This window comes from Thamnophis sirtalis, unplaced genomic scaffold (assembly GCF_051295495.1).
Source record: "Thamnophis sirtalis isolate CommonGarterSnake01/CBP01778 unplaced genomic scaffold, rThaSir2_p1.2 scaffold_7, whole genome shotgun sequence".
NCBI lineage: Eukaryota > Metazoa > Chordata > Lepidosauria > Squamata > Natricidae > Thamnophis > Thamnophis sirtalis.
This window is the reverse complement of record NW_028261387.1, coordinates 21,250,464-21,276,613: the sequence shown is the minus strand read 5'-3', so window position 1 is coordinate 21,276,613 and position 26,150 is coordinate 21,250,464. Positions and strand designations below refer to the sequence as shown.

At 39.4% G+C, this 26,150-nt stretch overlaps 1 protein-coding gene across 3 annotated transcripts in view; it reads left to right on the top strand.

Moving 5' to 3' along the window:
• LOC106540234 (serine/threonine-protein kinase TNNI3K) overlaps window positions 1-26,150 on the top strand; it is a 236,331-nt gene that overhangs the window by 129,099 nt on the left and 81,082 nt on the right. The window lies entirely within an intron of this gene.

Sequence of the window (26,150 nt, the reverse complement as noted above, 5' to 3'; positions counted from 1 at the left end):
CATCAGCTATGATTATCTACTGCATTATTAAGTGCAAAATATACTTAGACTGCAGACAGATTATAAATTAATGCTTAGCTGAATTAGGGCTCCAGCATTCAAGGGAAGCTAGGAAGATTTTTTGTTTTTATTGTCTCTGAGTTGGAAAAACTTGTGCAGGGGGAAGGAGACCTTGCTGATGATCAATTATTCTTATTTTCTTGAAAATGTCTCCATTAATATTTCAGGAATGGGCAGGCTCCTTTCTTCCACAATGTTCACACAACATTAACTGGTCGTATTGTCAGTAAGAAGCCTTTCATCAAACAAAAAGGAGAAATGACCACAAAGAAGAGTAATTCTTTGACTACCTGTCTTATCCTTTTCTTTATACATTTAATAAAATATTGGAAGTGTTGCTGAAGTTTAGATTAATACTAAAGATGGGTTAATTCTTTGGCAAATTAAATTCTTGTATATAATTTATAAACAAAAATATAAAACCATATCCTAGAAGTCAGCTCTGCCAGGCCTAAGGCATCAGCTAGGTTAAACATTTTTTTTTAATTTTGATCTCCTTTGTCTTTTCAACAGGGCTTGTTTCAGCTTGCATGGTTTTTATATCTCTCCGACTCAAAGAATAAAATTCAAAGGAAAGTGTATTTAAAGGCAATGTCTCCCTATAGTATAAATACAGCTTTGATATTGAGGTAGAATAGTCCACCCTTCCTCCAAAATCTGTATACCTAAGTTTCCCTCTTTTTTTTCTTATAAACCTCCTCGTTCTATTTATCGGGTATCTGTAAAAAGAATACATAACATTTGAGATGAGACCTTTCTCTTTCCTATCCAAAAAGGCGCACAAAATCATTTTTAAGAGGCTTTGTTGCCAACAAGAGATCTGTATCAGCTGTGATGAAGTGAAACAAGGAACCAGTTATGGCAAAAAGGAAAATGTTTTAACAGGGCATATCTAGGCATACATGCTCAGCCGAGATAAAGGAGATGTGGAATAGGATGGATTTTATGAATAAAAGGAAAGAAATATGTGATAACCTTCCAGTTGTGCAGTTATTCCAGTTATCCAGTTTGCGATACATTGTACTAGGCAAATGTAATACTAAAAAAAAAAAAAGGAAGGGACCCTTTTTGCATCCCAATGGATGTCTGAAATCTAGTATGTATTGTCATTCGTTTCAGTCAAATATTGTTATACCAGAAAATGATGAAGTTACCAGTGAATAAGAAGAGGGGGATTGCCAATATATATATATATATATGTGTGTGTGTGTGCATATATAAAAATGTAAATTTGGATATTAATCAGAATTGTCAACTTTCCTGTATAAATATTGATATTGCCCCAAGTTGTGGCTATAAACAGGCCCTGTGAAAGCTCTACTTAACCACTTCTAGCTTTCCCTGCCCAAGGAAAGAGAGGGGGGAGGGAGGGAGGGAGGGAGGGAGGGAGGGAGGGAGAGAGGGAGAGAGGTGCTTAAAATTTAACAAAATAACAGAGTTGAGGAACATTGGAGGTCTTCTAGTTCAACCTTCTGCTTCAGCAACAAACCCTATACCAGTGATGGTTAACCATTTTGGCACTGAGTCCCAAAACTGGAGCATGTGTGCCGCAGCCCTATAACCCAGAAGGCCAACTACTCTCTTCTGGGTTACAGTGCGCATCTTCATGCAAAGTCCAACTGGTTGGCATGCATGCATGTGCCAGAACCTGGAAGAAAACAGCTGGCTGGTGCGCATGTGCACTGGATCAGCTGGCTGGCAGCATGTGTCCGACAGAACCCAAAAGAGCATCTGGTGATGGCACATGTACCCATAGAGAGGGCTCTGTGTGCTACCTCTGGCATACATGCCATAGATTCACCATCACGGCCCTATACCATTTCAAACAAATGGTTGTCCAATCTCTTCTTAAAAACCTCCAGTTGGAGCACCCACAACTTCTTGAGGCAAGTCATTAACTGTGAAGAAATCTAACTGTGAAGAAATCTCTCCTCAGTTCTAGGTTGGTGCTCTCCTTGACTCATTTCCAGCCATTGCTTCTTGTCCTCCCTTCAGTTACATTGGAGAATAGGTTGACCCCCTCTTCTTTATGACTGCCCCTGAGATATCAGAACATTGATATCATTTCATCCCCTACTCCTTTTCATTACACTAGACATACTCAATTCCTGCAACCATTCTTCATGTGTTTTAGCATCCAATTCCCTAAATGTGATATTTCTTTTCAGTTTAAAGACCAAGTCAAAAGGCCCTCCCACCATCCACTACCAACCCACTGAACCAGCAGTGACCCAGGCCTGCCACACCCCCGAACTGGCAAGATTTTTGTGCGCACCGAACCAGCAGTAATGCTGGGAGCAAGCCACCCCTGATACAGATGTATTAAACACTGAATGAGTGAGTGGTGAGAACGAAAGGTTTCCCCTGAAAGTCATTTCCAACTCTATGGCATGGTATTCATCTCCATTTCTTAACTGAGGAGTCAGCTTTGTCCGAAGACAATTTCCATGGTCATTTGGTCAGTATGGCTGTATACCAAAGGCACACAGAACACCTTAACCTTCACCTATTTTTTATGCTTTAAGTTACATACAGTAATGTGATAATTCCCTTTCTGACATTATTTTCAAGTATGCCAGGCTGGGTAAAAGTCACAGGTTGTCACAGAAGTCATAATAACAAAATGTTTTCTATACTAAGCCAATGTTCTCCCTTTTCTTTTCTCAGTGCTCTTTCTCCTTCTCCTTTTCCTTCTCCTTCTCCTCCTCCTCCTCCTTCTCCTCCTTCTTCTTCTTTTTCTCCTTCTTCTTCTGTTTTTCCTCATACAGCAGGCAACTGCCAGAGAAAGGACTGGTTGCTTGTCCCAAGTCCATATTGTATGTTTGCAAAAGCCTTTTCAATATTAGTTAGAAGGCCACATGTGTCCTAGGGCTAGAATCTTTTCATCCCTGGTTTCTGTCTTCACCAAAGTAAATCCTAGCGTGTAAACTGATACAATTTCTGTACAAAAAATGAAAATTAATCCTCAAAAATCTATGGCAGCTTGAATCCAAAAAAATCCACTGTATAATACAGATATAATATTGTCATTTAGGTTCAGCCTCTTCATTTTCTTTGCCACATAAATGACAACATATTAATGGGACATTTCCCTTCTTCCCTCACCCTCTAGAAGACATTCTGCTCCCTTGTAATATGTTGAATATCAGCAGGCTAATTTTAAAAGTAATATAAAAATGATATTACTATTAAAGGCTAGCCGCTAACCTTTATTCCCAGCCTATTGTCAGCTCAATTGACAGAAAATTGAATCTACTGCTGTGTCTTCTATTATTAATCTACAAGATTCTGAAGCTCCTGAAAGAAATTTAAGATGGAATGAACATGGTCGTGATCTGTAACCACTTTCTCTCTTTTTTTCCCTCCCCTGCAATAAGAAAGCATCATGTTGAAGACAAATAATAGAACAAGTATCTGTTTCCTAGTACTTTTAAAGGACAGAATAAGGTTGAGTTATAAGGCAAATCCAGATCTTATGAAGATATTTTTTGTTAGGTTCCTTAACCCCACTTAAGTATTGCATTTCTCTCAATATCTCTAAGCGATCACAGTTTGTGTCTGTCTTTGAGAGACGCAGCCAAGAGAGTCAAACAGATTGATTTCACTCAAGGGTCACTAGCATTCTGTGAGGATTAAGAGACTGTCATACCAAAAGAGTCTCACGTTATCTTCCTATATTTTGAAAATTAAAGGACTTTCTTTATTAAAAAAGAAATTGCAGTTATCCTACTGAGCTTCCACTGTCCAGTTAAACTTGCTGTTCAGAAAGCCAGTGTCAGAAGTGTGGGCCAATATGTTCTCTTTTTAAAATTCTGAAGAAATAATAATGTTGTTTAAGATAAAATAAAACATATAAAAGGTACTGTCTACCTAGACGGTTTTCCAACCTGCTACTGTTTGTTCTTCTTCACCACCACGTCTTAGCATTATAGTATCTTTCGAGAATGAATATGTTCAATTAAGCTCATAAATGTAATTGAAAGGTTACATAAATGTAAAGCTAAGCTACATCAGGGGTGGGTTGCTACTGGCATTACTGCCGGTTTGGCATGCAAAAAAATCCACATGTGTGTGCATTTGCACTTAAAAAGGTCTGTGTATGCGCACAGCGTTAGAAAAGGGGAGGGGAATTACATTTTTGCAATGAAGATTGTTCTGTGCATGTGCAGGACTGAAAATCAAGATGGCGCCAACGATGATAGAACTAGTTCAGAGGCGTGGCAGGCCGAGTTACTACCTACTCGGCCGAACCGGTCTGAACCAGTAGGAACCCACCTCTGATCTACATCCTTAAAATATAGCTAATCTTTATCCCCAGTCTCTAACACAGTATATGAGTCAATGTGTCACACAAAGCCCAACAATTGGGCCAATTGAATATATCATGGGTAAGTAACTAAGGAGACATTTGCTGTGGGAACACAGATCATCTTTGTACAGTGAGATTTTTCTATTGCTTCATTTTGAGCAATTTTCCATACTGTTAGAATGCAGGATTTTGACCTTAATGTCAACATTTACAACCTTGGGCTGTTATTTCTGTGCTACAATTCATGTCTGCATTAATGAATAATTTCAAAGAAATTTTATCTGTGCAGGCTTGCAAATTTTCTTAAGTCACTTATCAAAATTTCCTTTCATTGGAACTTGACTGTTGTAATTTTTACACAATTCTTTATCACATAATGGCAGAGATGTCCACCTGTTACCTTTCCTAAGAGTATTGCTCTAACTTTTACAACATGTTATTTTTTTAAAAAATTATAAATTTGTTGAACTTGTAAATTCAGGGGGAAGGAAAGGGGGAGCCCTGGTCCAAACTAATTAAACCTTAAGGTGTTGGATAATAAGTTTGTGATTTAGCTATCTCAGAAAATCTTTTCCCAGCTACCCAGGCCAAGTTTTCTATTCTATTTGTATAAACTAACATGGAATTGCAGCAGCTGATTCTCTGGTTATGATGTTTGTATAGACGTTTGAATTCTTGTGATATACTTGCTCTGCAATCAAATAGTAAGGCAGTGCAAGGTGACTTTGATTTGTATCAACAAAGTACCGGGTGCTGCAAAGGTGACTCTTGTTTGCCTTATCTGAGATAAAAAGTCAACGTGGTTTGCCCATCAAAATGCTTTTTCTGAAGGAATGGCTGGTGAAATTGATGGAACTTGCTGAGATGGACAAATTGACTGCTTTGATTAGAGAGAAGATGATATCTACATTTATTTCTGACTGAAAATCCCTTATAGACTTCTTGCATGAAACAGAAAAAGTGAACTTGTGACAATTACCATATTTTTCAGAGTATAAGACGCACTAAGATTTTGAAGAGGCAAGTTTTCGCACTCTGTAAACCTCCCCAAATCGGCCCGTTTTTTGCAAAAACTGGCCCATTTTTTTGCAAAAACTGGCCCATTTTTTTGCAAAAACTGGCCCATTTTTTGTCAAAAAAGGGCATGAATAGCTTTTAGGAGGTTTATAGAGTGTTCCTGGGGGCTGAGGGGCCCAAAACGAGCAAAAAACAGCCCGTTTTTTGCTCATTTCTGCCCTCCCTAGCCCCCAGGAGCACTGTAGAAGTCTCCTAAAGGCTATGCACAGCCATTTTGGTGAAGGGGGTGGGGTTTTGGGAGGCCAAAATGCTGTATTCAGTGTATAAGACACACCCAGATTTGCACCCTCTTTTTTGAGGGAAAAAGGTGCGCCTTATACTCCGAAAAATACAGTATATAGAATGTGTTATAGAAAGAAGGGAAGTGTCTTCTAACCATAGAGGTAAACTTATACTTATAACTGCTGTAAAGAAAATTGGAAGCTATTTCTTTGTATCTTTTATTTTTTATTTTTCTTTCTTGCACTTTTGATTTTCTCTTTGATTTTTCCCTTTCTTTTTCCTTACTATATATTAGTTTGTATTAGTTTTTACAGAATATTGAGAACATTAAATGATGCACAACAGAGCAGGCAGGATTCGAAGTCGCTACAGCACAATTGATCCCATCTAGGTTTTTCAGCAATTCATTGAAGTACACCATGTACAATGAGTACACCATGCCTCTGTGCATGGCTTTAATTGTCTACGAAAAGGCGTTTGACTCAGTATTCCAGAGAGCAATAATTAATGCATTGCTTAGCCAAAGCATAGACACTGCTTACATAAACTTACTAGAATCAATATATGAAAAAACAATGGTGACAATTTGCCTTAATGACCTTAAAGTGGAAATCAACATAGAACAAGATGTACGACGCGATGATACCTATCCTTTTCTCAGCCTGCCTTGAAAAAGGATTACACAAACTAGACCGGATAAAAGAAGGAATAAAAATCAATGGCACCTATTTAAGTCAAGATTTGCAGATGATGTTGTTCTCTTCCCACAAGACCCAGAAGAGCTACAAAGACACATATAAGAGCTGCACGAAGCAGGAGAACCATTTGGCTTAAAAATAAACCTGAAAAAGAGCTAGGTTATGTTTAATAAATTCACTAAAGAAAGAAAGAAAATTATATCTGGAGAAGAACTAGATGTAGTAGACCACTACATATACCTTGGCTAATGAATCTCAATGGAGGGTGAAACAATAAAAGAAATTGAATAGTGTGTTAAATGTAGTTGGGAGGCATTCAGCAAGATAAGCATAATTTTCAAGAACAACCTCCCTCTATGCCCGAAGAGAAAAGTTTTTGATCAGTGTGTGTTTCCTGTTCTAACATAGGCCGGTGAAACATGGAACCTATCCTCACAATCAATACAAAAACTGCAAGTGGCGCATGGAGCCATGGAAAGATACATGCTCAGCATTACAAGACGAGGTAGAAAGACCCGCACATGGATTAGAGAACAAACGAAAGTATCAGATATCATCAAGAGAGTAAAAGAATTGAAATGAAAATGGGCTGGTCACATAGCAAGAAGAACTGATGGCAGGGGACCAAGGCAGTCATAGAATGGCTCTCTCCTGATAAAAAGCATCCACAAAAGAGACCTGAGACAAGATGGATTGACGACATCAGCAAGTATGGTGGGCCCAATTGCCAAAAGAATGCCAGGATCATATGGGTTGGAAACATGTGGAAGTGATCTTCATCCTGCAATAGATAGACAATTGCTAAAATGATGATGATTAGGTTTTTTTTATTATTTTAAAAATATCTTAAGGCACTTTTCCATCTTCTTTATCTATGGAAAAGAATGAAGCAAGATTTCATTTTACACTCAAAAGGGAGATGGGAAGAATTGCTTGGCAGAGCAGCTTCAATTCATTGAAGCGATGCAGTGTCTTTAAAATGACACAGCCAACAGGTAGAGCCTTCCAAGGGGATGTTGAGGCAAGTAGAAATAGCAATAGCATTTAGATTTATATACTGCTTCACAGTGCTTTACAACCCTCTCTAAGTGGTTTACAGAGTTAGCATATTTCCCCCAACAATCAGGGTCCTCATTTTACCCATCTTGGGAGGACGGAAGGCTGAGTCAACCTTGAACCTGGTGAGATTCGATCTGGCAAACTGCTGGCAGCTGGTGATCCACAGAAGTAGCATGCAGTACTGCATTCTAACCACTGTGCCACCATGGTTCTAGTAAGAGTTTTGGTAGTGGTAGTGGCAAGAATATGAATTAAAACATTTATTTTGTATCAAATTCAGTTTTATGAATTGAATGTTGGAAATATATGCAGTATTTTCCAACTTTAGTAAATGCATGATACAGATAGTTTCAGACTAAGGCTGAGCAGGTATATTTGCATGAATCCATAAGCACTTGGTCTCTGCTGAACATTGCAACAACACTGGAACATTAAAGTGTTTTTTTAGTGGTACTATTAGCTTGCTTCTCAGATGCTATTCAGTTAATTTTTCTATATATGATCAACTACACATTAAACATCTAAACTTGTGAGAGTTTCCTTGGGCTATGCAGCATTTTGGAAGAAAGGCATTTCAGTTTCCTGGGATCTGTTGTGGTCTTCTGCAGCTGTAGGACAAATGGAAAATATGTTCAAAGAACCCAGATGGATTCAACTTCTTTCATTCATTCATTTATTCATTCAGCTTATAAGCCAATTTATTTCTGAATTTCCGCTTACACTTGAGTGGTAATTCAGTGGCTTAAAATTAACAACTTAAAATTAAAATCAAGAAAATGAATAGCAAAATAAAAGCAGTAACACATTAAAAGATAGTCATCATTTCCCACAATTACATTGGTTATTTCTCCGCATTCCTATGTTAACCCTGAAGTGAACCTGGATGAGGCCATCTTTGAGCCTCAGGGTTGTCAAAGGCAGAAGAAGAGATAGGGAGGGGGAAAATAGACAGTTGGGGATTGTTAAAAGTTTTCTTGTGGGAACCAAGGACATTCCAACAGGTGTTGGGGAAAGGAGGAGCGGAGTAACCAAGCAACCAGTAAGCACCTCTATTGGAGAATGTGACTGATGACTTGGGAGAAGGGGGAATTTTCATGTTTAATTTTATGGAAAACTGTGGGAACTCTGAGTCAGTTTTCACCAGTTGTGCCTATATGATGTATCCAATACATTGTTCTTTGAGGAATCTACCTTCCTTGTTCTGCTTTCTATGGGTGCAGTACTTAGAACGCTGACATCCTACTTATATTTACGTAAATATAATGTAGCAAGGGATTCTTATTCCCTTTTGCCCTTTATGTAAAAGTCTGTGCTTCAAATTCCAAATCTAATGAAATCAATTAGATCATCTGATCATAGTCCAGATGCAGTAATGTCCAATAGACTCTAACTATACTGGATTTCAAAATTCTAGCAATTCATACCACCTTTGTTGCTTGGAGATCTGAGAAATTAGAATCTCAACACAGTTCAAGAACATGAAGTTTAAAAAGACTAGTAAAGTCAATGTACTATATTTAAGTCTTCCTTATCAAGGAGAGAATTCCCAAAGCATTCTAGACATAGAGCTACTCATGGGAGGGAAGGATATATGAACATCACTTCTGGTTTGATTGTGATACTGCAGACCTTCTAAAATTTACATAAATGTGAAAGAAGTAAAAGAATATGCACTATGGCTCACTAAGCTCTATTCTCTCTGCAAATATTTCCATTAAGGAGCCTCTATATTTGTGGGGGACTATATTGTAATATATGGAGAATTATATGTGACTATGTTTTGCATTGATACTGCATAGCTTAAATTCTAATGAAAATGAAATTTGCCTAGTTATATTACCTAGACTAGTGAATTTTTGAACCAGGATTTCCTTTGTTACTGTATCTGCCTTTTATAATATTTGTATTGTCAGCCTTAATTAATGACAGTTGGCAAAACATTCAAGAACAAATAGATACACTGGCTCTTCTTGATTGATATTGATAATTGTCATTCTCTGTGTTGCCTGTACTCACATTCTAATTGTGTATCTACAGACAGAGTCAGACCATATGGAGTAAACTCCATGCAGTTCCCACAAGGAACAGCGCCATTGAGAAAATGCAGCTATGCTAGACAGATTTTCTCTGGCTGGTGTCTGTCATATTAAGGCACTAGACAAGTTGTCAACCAAGGCTTGTTAATCTTACATCTTTCAAAATGAATAATTAATTAGTCTATGACCCAACTGAAAGATAAACCTAATCATGATATAAAAGTGAGGCAAATCCTCCTGGGGCCTACAGACAGAAGGGGCCCACTGGATTTTCTTTGCCTCTCCCCCCTCCCTCCCTCCTGTCTCCTCTTCAAAAAAACTCAATTGCATAGTATAGAAGTACTATAATTGGGAGGGGGGGACTCATTCAGACAACTAGTTGTAGCAGCAAAGAAATGCAGGTTTTCATTCATATCAGTAAAAGTGCCAACAATTCTTTGTCACACTGGATCCATACTGTACAGGGCCAATGGAGAAACAAAACAAAATTGTTTCACCAACCAGGTTTTGATCTATGTCATATCTAATTAATTTTGAATGTTTATGTTCCAATTATACTTGAAACTGGAGTTTCTTTTTTTCTGGGTAAGACATATTAATAGTTGAACCCATATGTAATACAGTCCATTTCGCAACATCTAGTATTAATATTGAATTACCCATTAACAACAGGAGGCACTTATAGTCTATGAAGCAATTTATATTCCATAAATTGTTTGACTGCTCGAACACTCATGAGGTGAACACAAAGGCAGGAATGACGGTTAAAATGTCATTACATTAATTGGAAACATGGCAGTTGTGTATTTTAGACTGGGATATAAATTTAGCAATGGTTCAGTACTCGCGTGTTTTCATGCTCTCCTCCCTATCACAGCTCAAGAAGAAACCCATTTGGGAATGTAACTGCAATGCTGGAACTGCACATCAAGTACACCCTGACACCGTTTTGTTGAAAGGAGATTAGTTCAGGGAAAATTCTGAATTCAGAAGGTCAGGCAGAAGTTTCCAGAAATGCTAGAATTTCGTGCTTGTTTCTAAGCTGGTAAACAGCAGTCGGCTAAATTTAGATGCTTTTCCAAATGAGCCTACAGAGGTCTAACAAAAATCAGCTTTTGATAAATAGCATACAATATTATTTTTACGGATCAGAGAGACTTCTTTTCAGGTTGGCTATATTCTTTTAGTTTCTTCTGTCATCTCCCTACTGCAGTTTCTAGATAGATAGAATAGAATAGATTTCTTTATTGGCCAAGTGTGATTGGACACACAAGAAATTTGTCTTTGGTGCATATGCTCTCAGTGTACATAAAAGAAAATATATATTTGTCACGAATCAAAAGGTACAACACTTAACGATAGTCATAGGGTACAAATAACCAGTCAAATCATACTAGGAAACAATCAATATAAATCATAAGGTTACAAGCAACAAAGTTATAGTCATAAGTGGGAGGAGATGGGTGATAGGAGTGATGAAGATTAATAGTAATAGTAATGCAGACTTAGTAAATAATTTGACAGTATTGAGGGAACTATTTATGTAGCAGAGTGATGGCATTCGGTGGAAAACTGTTCTTGTGTCTAGTTGTTCTGGTGTGCAGTGTTCTATAGTGTCATTTTGAGGGTAGGAGTTGAAACAATTTATGTCCAGGATGTGAGGGGGCCTGTAAATATTTTCACAGCCCTCTTTTTGACTTGTGCAGTATACAGGTCCTCAATGGAAGGCAGGTTGGTAGTAATTGTTTTTTCTTCAGTTCTAATTATTCTCTGAAGTCTGTGTCTGTCTTGTTGGGTTGCAGAACCAAACCAGACAGTTATAGAGGTGCAGATGACGGACTCAATAATTTCTGTGTAGAACTGTATCAGCAGCTTTTAGATTTTATATTATATTTTATTATAGCATATGAAACTGATGCTAGTAACTTGACTATCAGTAATAAGGTATTTTTCTATGTAGGAATTGTTGCTTTATAAATTTCTTGTTTAAATTTCTAATTCTATATGGAAGCATTTCAGGGAACATTACTGACATAATGTTATAATATTATGCATACATTGCATGGAAAAGTCAGGATATGAAAATATGATTTAGGTGGAGTGCTGGTTTGTGGTTACAAATAAAAATATATGGAATGGAAATGCTAGAAAAGTCATTTGAAACTCAAGATGAGATGTAATTATTTTGATGAGGATAATAATAAACTTTGAAATTACTTTAGAAAAAGGAGAAAAAGAAAATACTCTCAAGGTGTTTTGTGGTACAAAACAAATTTCTGTTATAATATTAACTTCAACTCAACTTTTTCACTCTGCCCTCTTTCATTTTATCTGATAGCAAGTTTTCTTCATATCTCCATACTGCAAGATAATTTCCCTTATGCTTTCTTTTCAACAGCAAAATTTAGATATACTGTATGGCTTCTACAGAACATAGGGATTCATCTTCACCCAATTTGGTACTCATTTTTACAATCCAAGAGCATTAGACATTGCCAGCTAATATTATCAGAATATTTTGAGCCAGAATAATTGGACTCAGTGGGGCAGGAAGAACATTCTTGCTCGGCCTCAAGGCAAGCCTCTCATCCAAGTTGAAGAAACACAAATATTCTTTAGACAGTGACCAAGAGATAAAACATTTTTTGCAGTCCAATTTTCTCCACTTATTCCTTTCCTGTTTCTCCTCTTATTTCTTCAAGATCAGAGGAGGAGGAGGAGGAGGAGGAGGAGGAGGAGGAGGAGGAGGAGGAGGAGGAGGAGGAGGAGGAGGAGGAGGAGGAGGAGGAAAGAGATGGTTCCCTGGGGAAACTGCTGCTATTGAGATGAGACTTCAATATAAATAAAAACAAAAACATGAAAACTCACAAGCTATGGAGATTCTCAGTCATTCAGATTGTGGTTGTCCCAAAGGTGCTTTTTCAAGAGGCAACTGGACTTTCTGGTTTTTCTTTGAAAAATGAAGTCTTCAAAGAAAAACAAAGAAGTCCAATTGCCTCTTGAAGAAGCACTTTTGGGACTACAAGCTTGCAGAGCACAAGAGTCACTTAACCTGATTCAGGCACCTTGCCGACTTGCTACGGAATCCACAAGATTGATGGAGGAAGCACATTTTAAGGGCAGGGAAGGAACTAAACTTACTTTAGGGGAATGATGCTCCAGAAAAGAGGGGCCAGATCAGAAAAGACATGTCACCCTGGTCCTGGCAGATGGAACCCGTAATTCCCATCTAATGGGAATTAGTGCCCTTAGACAGGATCCAGAGCATACCTTGATGGGAGAGTAGATGGGAAAAGCTGGTCCGTCAAGGAACCTGATATCCTGATCCCATGTCATAGAGTGCTTTAAAGGTCAAAAACAGCATCTTGAATTGCATCCAAAAGCAAACTAGCATTCAATGAAGCTCAACAAGTAGAGATGTAACATGTACCATCTTAGGGGCATACATAACTGTCCATCCCATCCCATTCTGCACCAACTGAAGCTTCCAGATGCTCCCAAAGGCAGCCCCAAGTAGAGTGCATTACAGTAATTCATTCTGGGGGTAACCAGGTCATGAGTGACAGTGAGTAGATTCAGAAAGGTGCACAACAGGGGCATAATGCAAAACTGTGCAAAATGCTCTTCTTACCACAACTGCCCACCTGACCCACTCAGTTTTGCAAGGGTTCTTCCTTACTGCCTAATGTTTGGGGGAAAACATCTTAAGTCTTTGGGAAAACAAATACAGTCTATATGCCCTACTAAGGAATTAAGATACGTGTTTTCTTGGGATAGTGAAAGCCCAAGTACATTCTTTTAGGACTCAGAAGGATAAATATGGTGTAGAATACTGCAGATCTTTGTGATTCATTCTTGCAAAGCTTCATCAGTGCAGTGGTCCAGAAGATATATGCCCGTGATGGGGAACCTATGCCACATGTGCCACAGGTGGCACGCGTAGCCCTCTCTGAGGGAACACAAGCACAGTGTGGTGCAGGAGGCTGAGTAGGCCATGCCAGAATGGGATGTGTGTGCTCATATGTGCATGCACCGGGGTGGTGGTCATGCACACATGCACAGGGGGCAGGGGGCATTGCATTGTGGGTGTAGGCATGAATGCATGAGCAATAGCATGCAAGCGCATGATTTCGGCATGCGAGGACATAAAGATTAGCCATCACTGATATATACTATAATGAAACTATTTTTATTTACTTTGGATGTGGAAACACAACATTTCATTTCATATCCCACCAGTCTGAATTTCTAGTTTGAGCCTCTTTCAGGGCCAAACCATTTTGAGAATATTACAAATGTTTGCGATACTGAAAGATTCACTTGCAGATAATAGCTGTAATGGCTAGACCTCTGTTTAAAAAGGAAACCTTTTAGTGTTTCCCTGAACAAGTTTTCATGTCATTATTTAGCATAGCATTTTGCAAAGTAAAACTATCACGTGATGCTTTTCCTTCCTTTTTGTCTCTTTTATATGAAAGCTTTCCTACGTGCATCATGCCCAAATGCATCCACGGAATCAGTGGCCACAATGCAGATGAATCAGTGTGGTATCTACTTGCAATTAGCCTTTAAGGAAACCTTGTATCTTTATGGATTAATGGAGCATGCCCTTGGCAATGAAAAACAAGATAGAGGCTGAAATACAATGAATGGCATAAGTTGATCCAATCATTTGACACAATTATCTCTAGGAAGCATAAGAAGAGATTTAAAGATCTGCTTGTTCTCCCTAACAACACACAGCTCATTTATAGCATCCAAGTGGATTTGGTTCCTCAAACAGAAAGTAATTCTGATTGGTTGCATGCAGTCAGTTTTGATGCACACACTAGTCTATAGCAATAGCAATAGCAATAGCAGTTAGACTTATATACTGCTTCATAGGGCTTTCAGCCCTCTCTAAGCGGTTTACAGAGTCAGCATATTGCCCCCAACAACAATCCGGGTCCTCATTTTACCCACCTCAGAAGGATGGAAGGCTGAGTCAACCCTGAGCCGGTGAGATTTGAACAGCCGAACTGCAGAACTGCAGTCAGCTGAAGTAGCCTGCAGTGCTGCATTTAACCACTGCGCCACCTCGGCTCTTCTATAAAGCTGGGGGGCTGTAAACCTTTATATTAAGGATCATTTCCTTCCGTGTAATCCTTTGGAATTTCCTACTTTGGGTCCAGAATTCTAAAAGAACAATGACCGAATTCTGCATTCTCAGAATGTAAAATTCTGAGAACAAGTTTAATGAGAAATTTCTTTTGTAAACAATACAGCCAAATCCCCAGGACCATGTAAGATGCTAAGGGAAATCAGTGATCCCACATAGAAATTTAAAGAAAATCAGACAAGCCAGTCTATATAAGTAAGCTACATATATTTGTAGAAGTAGGATTTGGGCTCCAGAATACACAGAGAATTGTGGATTGGATTGTTTAAGATATAATTCTCATTAGGTTTGGTAGAGGGTTTTTTTCTTCTTACATATCTTTTTTTTCTTTTTTACAGTCTACCTTAAGGAATGTTCAGAAAAGTGAAAGGCTTCTTCTAAAGGAAGGTTGACTAGTGTCCAATTAAGAGATACATTCCATCTCTGATAACACATATCTAATCAGGAAACCCCCAAATTACCTCATCACTGAACCCTTCTCAATGACCCCATAAAGCTACTAATCAGTTCTAGCAGATAAAGATTTTGTGTGAAGAAACATTATAAGTGATATGCATTTGTTGTTCAGTTGCTAAGTCATGTCTGACTCTTTGCCACCCTATGGAACACTGCACGCCTGTCCTCCATTGTTTCCTGGAGTTTATCCAAATTCATGTTCATTACATCAATGACACTATCTAATTGTACCAGAAAGAATCTATACACCCTGTGTCTTTTTCAGGCCTCCCACACTGGGTCTAATTTACCAGAAGTAAATTAGGGAGGATATTGCACATAAGCATACGGAGGCTTGCTATTAAAAAAATACTTCGATTTTTCCTCCATGTACAAATCACCATGGTTTTTTTTTTAATCTATAGGTAAATTATTCAAGTTGACAAAAAATCCAGGCAAAATGATGCTTTATGCAGGTTTATGCATTCTATTTTTATGAAAGGATAAGGAATCCCAGAAATAGTTCTCTCCACATTTGGCTTCCTCTGAAGAAGAGAGATTTGGAAATTCAAGCACAGCAAATGAAGTACAAGTTGACATATAGTCTTGAGAAGTAGCAGATCTGCCACTTCAAATCAGATTGCTAGAAAGAGGAATTCCAGGCTTCCATCCCTACTAAGGCTGTGATGGCCTTCAAGCACTCCAAATATATCTCTGCACCCATAAAAATATATCTCATTATCATTAGCTCTCATAAAATCTGATGGCTTCCTGAGTCATTAGAAAATTCTATGTTTATTAAAATCTTAGGTACGAATAAGACAGTATGGCAGGTGTAGTCAAAAAGTAAGCTCTTTGCTGAGAATAGTTAGATGAATATATTACCTGCTTTCCTATACCTGATATTTATTATCATCACCACAAAGCAAATCATTCTGCATTATGATTTAGAAATTCAGAGGTATTTGAGATGTATCTTAACGTTCAAAGTAGAATCCATAGCAGTGTCATTATACAATATTTCTCCATGGAAAGATTACAATGATATACTTTGAATTTGCCATATAACTTATTCTAAAGACAATATAAACATGCCTCTTACCATGAAATGATGCCAATATAATACCAGAACATATTTCACTCATCAGAAGTGGTAATTTCATATAATATAGATAGTTTTTCATTTCTAAAATATTATTAAATGATTGCAGATAGTTACTTCCCTGTATAAAACAATTGCATTTCTTTCCTTGTCATTCTTGTTTGGTTTTATCCCAGCCTGCAATATGTATGCAGGAGTCTGTAATTCTTTAAGAAATGTTATCGTAAATGAAAACTTTTGACACAGTTCAAAAAGCTCTAAAATTTGAGTGTAAAAAGCTGCCTCCTATCCATAGTGCAAAAGTGGAAAAAAACAAAAACAAAGCATAATCCCTTGTTAAGATGAGCTCTTCATTACCCCATCCTATGGTCGAGGAACTATAAGCATGTCTTCAGATCAGTTCATTAGCTGAAATGCAAGTTGAAAGTTTATTTATTTATTTTATTTATTTAGTTTGTCACTCATGTACAAGATTAGAGGAATAAGAATAAACATGAATAGGAACACAGGAAATAGGTACAGGTAAATGGGGACAACGGGAACATTAGGCACACTGGTGTGCTTATGTACGCCCCTTACAGACCTCTTAGGAATGTGGTGAGGTCCATAGTAGAGTGTTTAAGGTTAAAGTTATGGGTGTTTGAGGATGTAACAACAGAGTCAGGTAGTGCATTCCAGGCATTGACCACTTAGATGCTGAAGTTGCATTTTCTGCAATCAATTTTGGAGCAGTTTACCTTGAGTTTGTATCTATTGTGTGCTTGTGCATTATTGCGGTTGAAGCTGAAGTAGTCATTGATAGGTAGGACATTGTAGCAGAGTTGTTCTAAACTCCTGCAGTAGGAGTTTATTTTGTGAAGGTGCTATGTATATATGAAAAGAGAGTGTACATTTCAGCCCACGAGGATGAGAGAAACAAATATCTCTAAGCTGCTGTGATTTCCTTTGAACTTTTTTTCTCCTTCTTTTAAGCACCAGTTTTCAATGCATCCTCAGATACAAATCGGTTCAGACTGTTGGAGGCTCATGAGATGCATCCTTGAAGCTTCTGTTTGGTAGAGATAGGGTGAGCCCAGTTTTGTGTTGCAAAGTTGCCAAAAGATGAGGCTGTTGCGATGAAGTACATCAAGGCTTTTTCTGGGTAAATAAAAGCTTCTCATACAGCAACAGCTCTGCAGGTGGAACATTCCTTTATTTGATGCTGAAGCTTCCTGACTCCCTTGTGTCTTTTCAACAACAACAAAAAAGTCTGTATATTATCTGAATCCCCCTATTTCTATACTTTTAACCTCTCTAGACCTTTTGCCTTTGCTTTACTTACACTCATTTCTCCTTTTTGCCCAAACTCACTCTGTCTTCTCTGTCACATCAGATATAAGTGATTGTTATGACATTCACAATGCTGGCCTTGGATGTTTAAGTGGCATACTTAGCAGAATAGATGGCCCAGATAAATAAATAACTGGAAACACAGTTTATTTCCCTCTTCTTAAGTTTTGCTGGCAGGTTTTGTTTTGTAGAACTGAAAAACGAACAGTACTAACTAGGTACCACAGCAGGTAAATACTGGCACAGAATCAGTACAATTTAAAGTCCCAATTCTGACCTGAAATGCCACATGGACCCTCAAAGCAAACTCACCAGACATTAATTATGCTTGATCAAATTTATGTAGTTTGAGCTAGACCTTTCAGTGCTACCTCTTGACATGCCCAGAAGCAAATTACACAGGCTAATAACCAGTGAAGAAATTGTAGAGAAAACAAAAAGGCAATTTATTTTAAAATATATAACATTCATTTACTGACCCTTACTGCTGAAGCTTGATACAACAACAGCAGACTCATAACTTAAAGTGGAATGTGGGCCACTGCTAAAACTATATAACTATGGAAGAGGTAAGGGAATGGGTCTGATTTTTTAAAAAGTTTAATTAATGGGAATAGAAAACTCATTATCTGAACTGAGATAGTATGATGGTGATACAATGAGGGGGGAGAGAACATATGGAGTTGAATGACCCACAAACATCACCCCTGCAAATTATTCCCTTCACTTTTCCCCTTTGTTGGATGCTTCTAGTTTCTTGGTGTTAAGGAAAGGCTTTCCACATACTCAAAGTTGCTTTTTTGTATTATTTTTAGCATCAATAAATAAAACCAATAAATAGAAATGAGGGTTAAGAATTGGTCTGTGGATGGGATTATAACCTTTGTAACAGGTGTGTGCCTTAGAGCATGTAAATAAATGCAAATTCAGTTGTCATAATAAATGAGGGACGTCTGAAACTTAATTAAGTAATTTCATCTTACACATTGGATTTTGTCCTTTCAGAAGATGCATTAACAATTTGCCACTCTCATGCATGAAGGGTTCCATTGTGAGGCTGAAGAGGGTTTTGGCACTTGTCTTTCTTTCAAAATGCCCGACACTATTTTTCAGAGCTGGCCTAGGTTAAGCAAAGCAACAGAAAGTTAGCACAACTTTAGTTTTATTTTTGTAACAGCACACAGTAGCACACATACACCCCCTCCCCAATCTGATAGGTGAACCTGTACGTGTTAGCTATTTTCATTTATTGTCCTGGGAAGTAGATGTGGATACATCCATGTAGCCAGAGTTTGTATTCAACCAGTTCAGACCGGTTCACCCAAACCGGTAGCGGAAATTGCGGGTGACCCTACCCACCCACCCCAGCTCTATGCTGTTCCTATTTAGGCACGTTTTTGAGGCCAGGTGCATGCGTGGAAGGCCAGGCACATGTGTGGAAGGGGCATGTGCACCCGCAAAGCAGCCACACACATGTGAACTGGATGGGCGGGCTGCAAATTGATGGTAATAAAATGTGAAACCCTCTGTTGCATGTAGCCATCTTTGAGTTGAGGAAGCTGGAGAGAATCCTTACATTTGTGATTTAGCTCAATGTTTGGTGTTCTGATGACACATTTAGCTATAAAATGACCGTTTGGGTGAACTAAGTCATGATTGAAAGTGGATTGAGTAAGGCATGAAATCCTATTTTCTTCGCTACCGTTTCAGTAGCGGGAGTGCGCGTGCCCACAATCTCGCTCGGCTCGCATGTGGCCCTTTTGGGCATGCACATGTGTGATATCAGCTTGGCCACTACTACCAGTTCATGATGTCAGTGCTGCTGCCACTGTCGGTTCAACCGAAGTGGTGCGAACTGCAAGAATACAACCTCTGGGTTGAATATAGTCATATTTACTAGCCAATATATCTTAGAAATCCTAGAAATAAGTACACAAAATTTGAAATTGTATGCATGCTTACATGAAAATAAACCCAGGTAGATCTCAGTAATTATTCATTTAAAAAACAACAACAACCTGATGAAGTCTAGTAATAGAGGTAAACTTTATTTTGTTTTCTAATACATGGGTAATATTTCACCTGGCTAATATACACCTTTGAATTCCACCTTTTAGTTGAATATGGACATTTTATTATTACTACTGAGCATTCCTGACTCAGGAAGTCTGGGAGGAAGTCCACAGTTTGTAAAATTCCCATGGTGGCCCACCCCCAAGTTAGATTTATAAAGAGGCAGAACATTTGCTAGCAGAGTGAGAAGTGGGTCAAACCATAAAATATGTGCAAATGCAAACATGTCATGCAAATGCCACGAATTCTGTACTTGTGTCAGAGATTGCGATGGAAATTTGTGATGACTGCATTTGCATAATATAACTGCTCATGTGTGTCCATTTTGGTATCATGATTTGCTGTGCATGTCAATGTAAAGAGGTGTTTACACTCCTGCATCCAGAGGAAGCAAAGTACTATAAGGCTTGCTGAAATCTTCATTCAACTATAGTTGTTGGGATTTTTGAAGGTAGCTGGGATTATTAAAGAAGTACTAACTTTATGTTTGTTGTATATGTACTTTTTTTAACCCAATATTCCAAGAAGGACCAAGACTTTTGTGGGAAGTCTCTCTACAGCTTATTTCCCAAGACTTATGAGTCTCTTTGGAGATATGCTATTATTAATGGAATGCATGAAATTTATTCCTGGGCATTACAAGTCCCCCCTTTTGCATTCCCCAGGATTCAGTAAACTAAAAGCAAAGTGGAAAACATTTTTGTTCATGTTACCCTCAATAAATGGGTTTAACCACAAAACAAATCTCATAATTCACCTCTTCGGTCCCAGTGGTTACAGGACAAATCCACTAGATTTAGCAGTAAGCCTTAAATATACCTGCACTGACAGGTGTACAAAAAGTTAGGGTTCTCTTATTCTTTACCTTTATAGGAGCTTCTTGTTGCCATGGTTTCAAAGATTTAATTGAAATCAATTTTGTTTTTGCTCACGCTGTATGGTTAATGCATTTGTTTCCACTCATGCTATTTACAATATGTTTGGAGCTTTCAAGTGAAATTCTGATGGTGGGAAAGATGATAAACAAATGGAAGGACAAAGTGACATGTATCTTAAAAAATAAAAAATAAAAACTGACGTAAGAGCAATGAAGTCCTATAACTTTACTGTCAGAAAGGTGATCTCTAATAAAATCTTGATAAATATAGAGACATTGGAAAATATGCGGGGGGAAAGCTATCGTATTAGAGATAGAAGCACTTTCTGAAATGAAAATGGACTAGGATATTAATGCAAGGAATGAGAATTTTATAAAATTAAAAAGTATAAAGAATATAGCAGAAAGACGTTGATTCTGTCTTTCTACTTTCCAACTCTCTTGCATGGTTACTTAGAAATATAGGGTAGAAATGTGGAAACTCAAAGTGGACAAAAGCAATTTATTCTCATGTAATGTTTTATTGTAGGATTCATAAATTTGAAATATAGAGATGCTATTTAAGGTAAGATTAGTTGCTAATAATAGCCAGCAGCCTCATAGGTGAGAAGGAAGGTGGCAAACGGGCAGTCATGGCATCAAGATAGAGGCCCCGCCCCTTTCTAGTAGTGTATTGGTGCATCCATCTTGTTTACTTTGGCCCTCCTTGTAGATATCACTGAGAATAGCTCTTACAAACTTTATCAAAATACGTTCTGCATTGCTAGTCTCTAGCAATGATAAAGTTATATAGTGTCCATTTCATTCAAACAACTAAATTCTTACCCTCTTTCCACCCAAAGAAAGCCTTTTCCCAAATATTGCCCTTGAAAGCCCACATTTGCCTGCATCATTATACTATTGCCAAACCCAATATAGTATTTCATGCCCCCATAGCCAGACCCAAATTGTTACGCTTATCATCTAGTCATAGATGACTATCATCTATCATCTAAAAGTTGTCCATCATATTATTTAATCCTCTCTTATATAGCATTGGCCCACTCCAAAATTAGGTGTCTATTGCTCCCATAATTTCTAGACAGCATGGTCCAGTGGTGGGATTCCAAATCTTTTCCTAGCGGCTCTATGAGAGAGCGCTTCATGCACCTGCACTCACCCCCCTTGGTCTCAGCACTGGTGAGCAGTTTTTTTAGCTCAGCTGAGGGCAGTAATCCGCTCTGCCCTGTGAAGAGCCGAGGTGGCGCAGTGGTTAAATGCAGCACTGCAGGCTACTTCAGCTGACTGCAATTCTGCAGTTCGGCTGTTCAAATCTCACCAGCTCAGGGTTGACTCAGCCTTCCATCCTTCTGAGGTGGGTAAAATGAGGACTCGGATTGTTGTTGGGGGCAATATGCTGACTCTGTAAACCGTTTAGAGAGGGCTGAAAGCCCTATGAAGCGGTATATAAGTCTAACTGCTATTGCTATTGCTATTGAATCAGCTGGTCTAAAAAAACAAGGGAATATAAGACAGAGAACGAAGTGGGCAGGAATTTTAAGTGGAATGATAGATTTCCTAGTGTTTGAGGTTATTACCAAACACATCTCCTGGATTTCAGTTGTTTTTGAATGAGCTCATCTTGGGCAAGTGTGTTCATACACTAATATTTTAATAATGTGATGAAATTAAAATTCTAATTTTTGCAGAATTGTTAACCCTTGGTGGGTTTCCTAATGTGCCAGGAGCCCCTCACCCATGCAGGTTAATTGCTTTCAGTGGTGCCTCATAAAGTGATCCCACTTCATTGGATACCGAAGTTTCTCAATACGTCAGGGAAATTCTATATACCTTTTGGGAACAATTCTTTTTTGGGGGAAAAGAACTATGTTAGAGGAAAAAGCAGTTAGCTAGAATCAATGATACAACTTTATCTTTTAAAAAATAATCTTTGTAAAAAGCCTTAACTATAAAAAATGTCCAATGGGAAACAGAACTGTTTATCCAAGAACAGGGGTCTGCAACCTTAAACACTCAAAGAGCCATTTGGACCCATTTCCCACAGAAAAGAAAACACTGGAAGCCACAAAACCTGAATGGGTGTGGCCACCTCAACATCAATCCCTCCCACCCAGTCACATGATCCCCCCCTAGGCACACCTACCCAGCTAGTCATTAGGGCAGAGAACTAGTTGTTAAAAACACCTGGAACCACAAAACCCTTTTGACAACTCTCTCTGCCCCTCTCTCTCTTTCTGTATATCTCTCTCCCCCTCTCTTCTTCTCTCTCTCCCTCTGTCTCTCCTTCTGTGTCTCTGCCCACCTCTCTCTATGTCTCTCTGTATGTATGTGTGTGTGTATATTTCCCCCCTCTCTCTATCTTCCCTTCTCCCCCTCTCTCTCCCTCTCTGTGTCTCTCTTCTCCTCTCACCCTCTCTATCTTTGTGAAGACCCTCTCTATGTGTCTCTCTCTATGTCTATCTCCCCTTCTATCCACCCCCTCTCTCTGTATCTCTCTCTCTCTCTCTCTCTCTGTCTCTTTGGCCAGCTGTGGTTGCAAGAGGAGGAGGAGGGAGGTGGAGGGTCGCTCAAAGGGAAGCCTCCGCTGTGGCTCACACTCGTTCTTCAGCCAGGCTGGATTTCCAAAAAATTGCCAAGAAGAAAGAAAAGGAGTAGCAAAGGGCTCCAAGGAGAGCTCACCAGATTGGCTCAACCTCGGCTTTCTGAGAGAAAGAGAGAGAGACAGACAGACAGACAGACAGACAGACACAGAGAGACAGAGAGAGAGAAGCACAGAGAGAGAGATACAGAGAGGGGGAGACCCTGATGTGTGATCGTCATTGGCGATGTGTGATTGTCAATGGCGATGTGTGATTGTCAATGGCGATGTGTGATCGTCATTGGTGAGGGTGCTCCAGCTTTCTCAGAGCCTGACCCCAAGGATAAGCGTGCAAGGTTCAGTGGGGCCATCTCCCTTTTCCTGATGCCCTGAGCTACTTTACTCCTCCAGCACTGGTGCCACTGCCAGCTTTCATTGAAAAGCGTCCTTCAGGCGGTAAAATTCCCCTGCGGCAGGGCAATGCGGGCCCATCCCCCTTTTCATTTTTCTTCCTCTCAGATCCCATTCCCACCCTGCCAGCCCTCTTGTTAGTGAAGCTAGCACTGGTCGCAGCTGGGTCGGGCCAGTATCTTGGGACAGACAGCACGTTTTGTGTCTCCCCAAGTGACCAAAGCACATCCAGCACCAACAAGGGCCGGAAGAAGCTGCAGCAAGAGTGAAGTGTCAGAGAACCAGCCCCAGCCAATTCTCCATCCCCACCATTGCCCTTACCTTCTCAGGCTAGGCAAGGAGTGACTAGGAGGGAGGGGAGGGGCCAGCCAGTGGTGGGCTCACCCAACAGGGAGCCACAGCAGAGAGTCCAAAGAGCCGCATGTGGCTCCGAAGCTGCATGTGGCACAGACACTCGTCCAAGAGGAAGAAAACTCTGAATTTAAGGCAGTTGTCAAAAGTATTTTAAGTATAGATACAGCTAGCGTGTGCTCCCCAGTTTTCCAACTTTGTCAATTTGGGACTGTCAACACCAGATCAAACTAATGCAGGATATTCCTCCTGTTATGTCTGTGTGTTTGTGGGGGAACGAAAGATACTTGTATGTGTTTCTATATGCACATCAGCCCCAAAACTGTGTATCCCTATCTGCATATAGCAACTATTCTGTCACAGAAGGCACTTTCAAACCTAAGCACCCACATACATAGACTTGCATTTTCCTTTCTTTCTAGAAGAGTTTTTAAAACGACATGTCTCAAGAAGTGAAGCTCTACCAAGAAGGAAAAAGAAAGAGGGATACTAAAATTGGAAATGAGGGGAAGAATAACTTGGCAGGGAAAAACAAACCTTGTTGAAGCATTAGAAAAATAGGCTAAATTTAATCAGGGAGAAGCTGTGCCTTTCCCATATTGAATTGTGGTGATTAGGTTTATCTTTAAAAGAATCCATGTTAGTGAGATCTGCCATGGTTCACATCTTCTATTTATTTGCTTCATTTCAGTATCTTCTCGGCAATCGTGAAGTAGGGTGGGAGTTGTTTTACAAGTAACTATTTGGGGCCTCTCGTCTCTACAATATTGCAGCTAACATATGCATCCAGTCAGAATGCAGTCTCCTTGGCTACCAAAACCCTATCAAAACTAGAAGCTTGAATCTCGGCTAATATTAAATATCTGTGTTCTGTCAAGCTGGCCAATTAATAGGAAGGAGAGTAAACAGAATGTGTGATCAAGGACAAGGGAAGATCTGAAGTCAGAAACTTTTGAGGGACAGCATTCAAAAACAGCCATATATTTAAAACAGAAAAAGGGAGATATGTATGCAGTAAACGTAGCTAGGAATTGAAAGTAACGAGGAAAGCAACATTTGTCAAATATCTGAACCATCAAACATAGATGGTGGCAGAGATGCCATTTTAGGTTTCAGTAGGAAGAGGTGAGTAAGACAGACAAAAGAGCAAGAATCACAATATATTGGAAATATTTGATTTAGGATATATTGAAGACAGGACTCAATATGAGTCCCCTTCGGGGGGAAAGGGCAGCATATAAATAAAATAAACATTCAAATATAAAATGTATTTTAAGTTGATTTAACTGCGAAATTGTGTGCATTTCAGAGTGACTAGGGATAGACATTCCTGAAAAATGTGATATGAAAATGGGCCCGTACTTTATTATATGGTAGTCTTTTGGGTTTGAAGCAGTGGTGGGTTCCAGATCCCATCGCAAATGGCATGCTACGCATGGGGCTGGGCGTCCTAGTTGAGCACACACATTGCGCATGCATGCACATGCCACCGCCCTGCAAAAGCCAACTGCTCAGCAGAGGTCACGCAGGTGCCACACGCTATGCGTGTGTGCACAATTGGTGGGCAGGTGGGTTGGCCAAACAAACCACCATACCGGTATGGTGGCTGCTGCTCCTGGCTACTACCGGTATGGCCGTACTAGGCCGTACCATCCCGAACACACCACTGGTTTGAAGAAGATACATTGTTATGCAGTTCTTCTGTGGACATGGGGTGGCTCTACAGTCTCAGTCTGGAAGTGTAGACTCTAGCACAATGGGGGCACTGAATGCCCATTGTTGTAATAACAGTGGGTGTTATTCTGTGATGTTGCTCATGGTTTCCTATCACTTTGTGGTGATGTCTGTCTTCAAAGCTGGTGGAGCACAGAGCTCACCAATGGGTTTTGTCAGCAGCTGCAGCTTCTAGTTTCCCTGGGTGGATAACACAGTGGCATAAGGTTTCTCCATCAGGATTTTTGGTGCTTCCATGGTTGACTCTGAGATCTCTTTCCGGACTCCAGTACACTATAGAACAGCTGGCAAAGCATATGGCAGTCATCCATTCTGATGATGTTTTGATAATCAGAGTGTCAGTGTATGAGAGTTCATGACCTGGCAGAGACATGGTAACAAGGTCAGCCAATGAATAGGCAAAGCACCTAAGTCACCCAATTAGAGCTGTTTGGAAACTGAAACAATATGTGCTGGAGATAGCTAGGAGCCTGGGTGTGTCTTAGTTCAACTTCTGTACACTAAAGCCCTGAGTCTGTGCTGAGCTCAAAAACTACTGTATTTTTCAGAGTATAAGATGCAACTTTTCCCCCCAAAAAGAGGGTGAAAATTTGGGTGTGTCTTATACACCGAATGTAGCCCCACTCACTCCCACCAGAGGC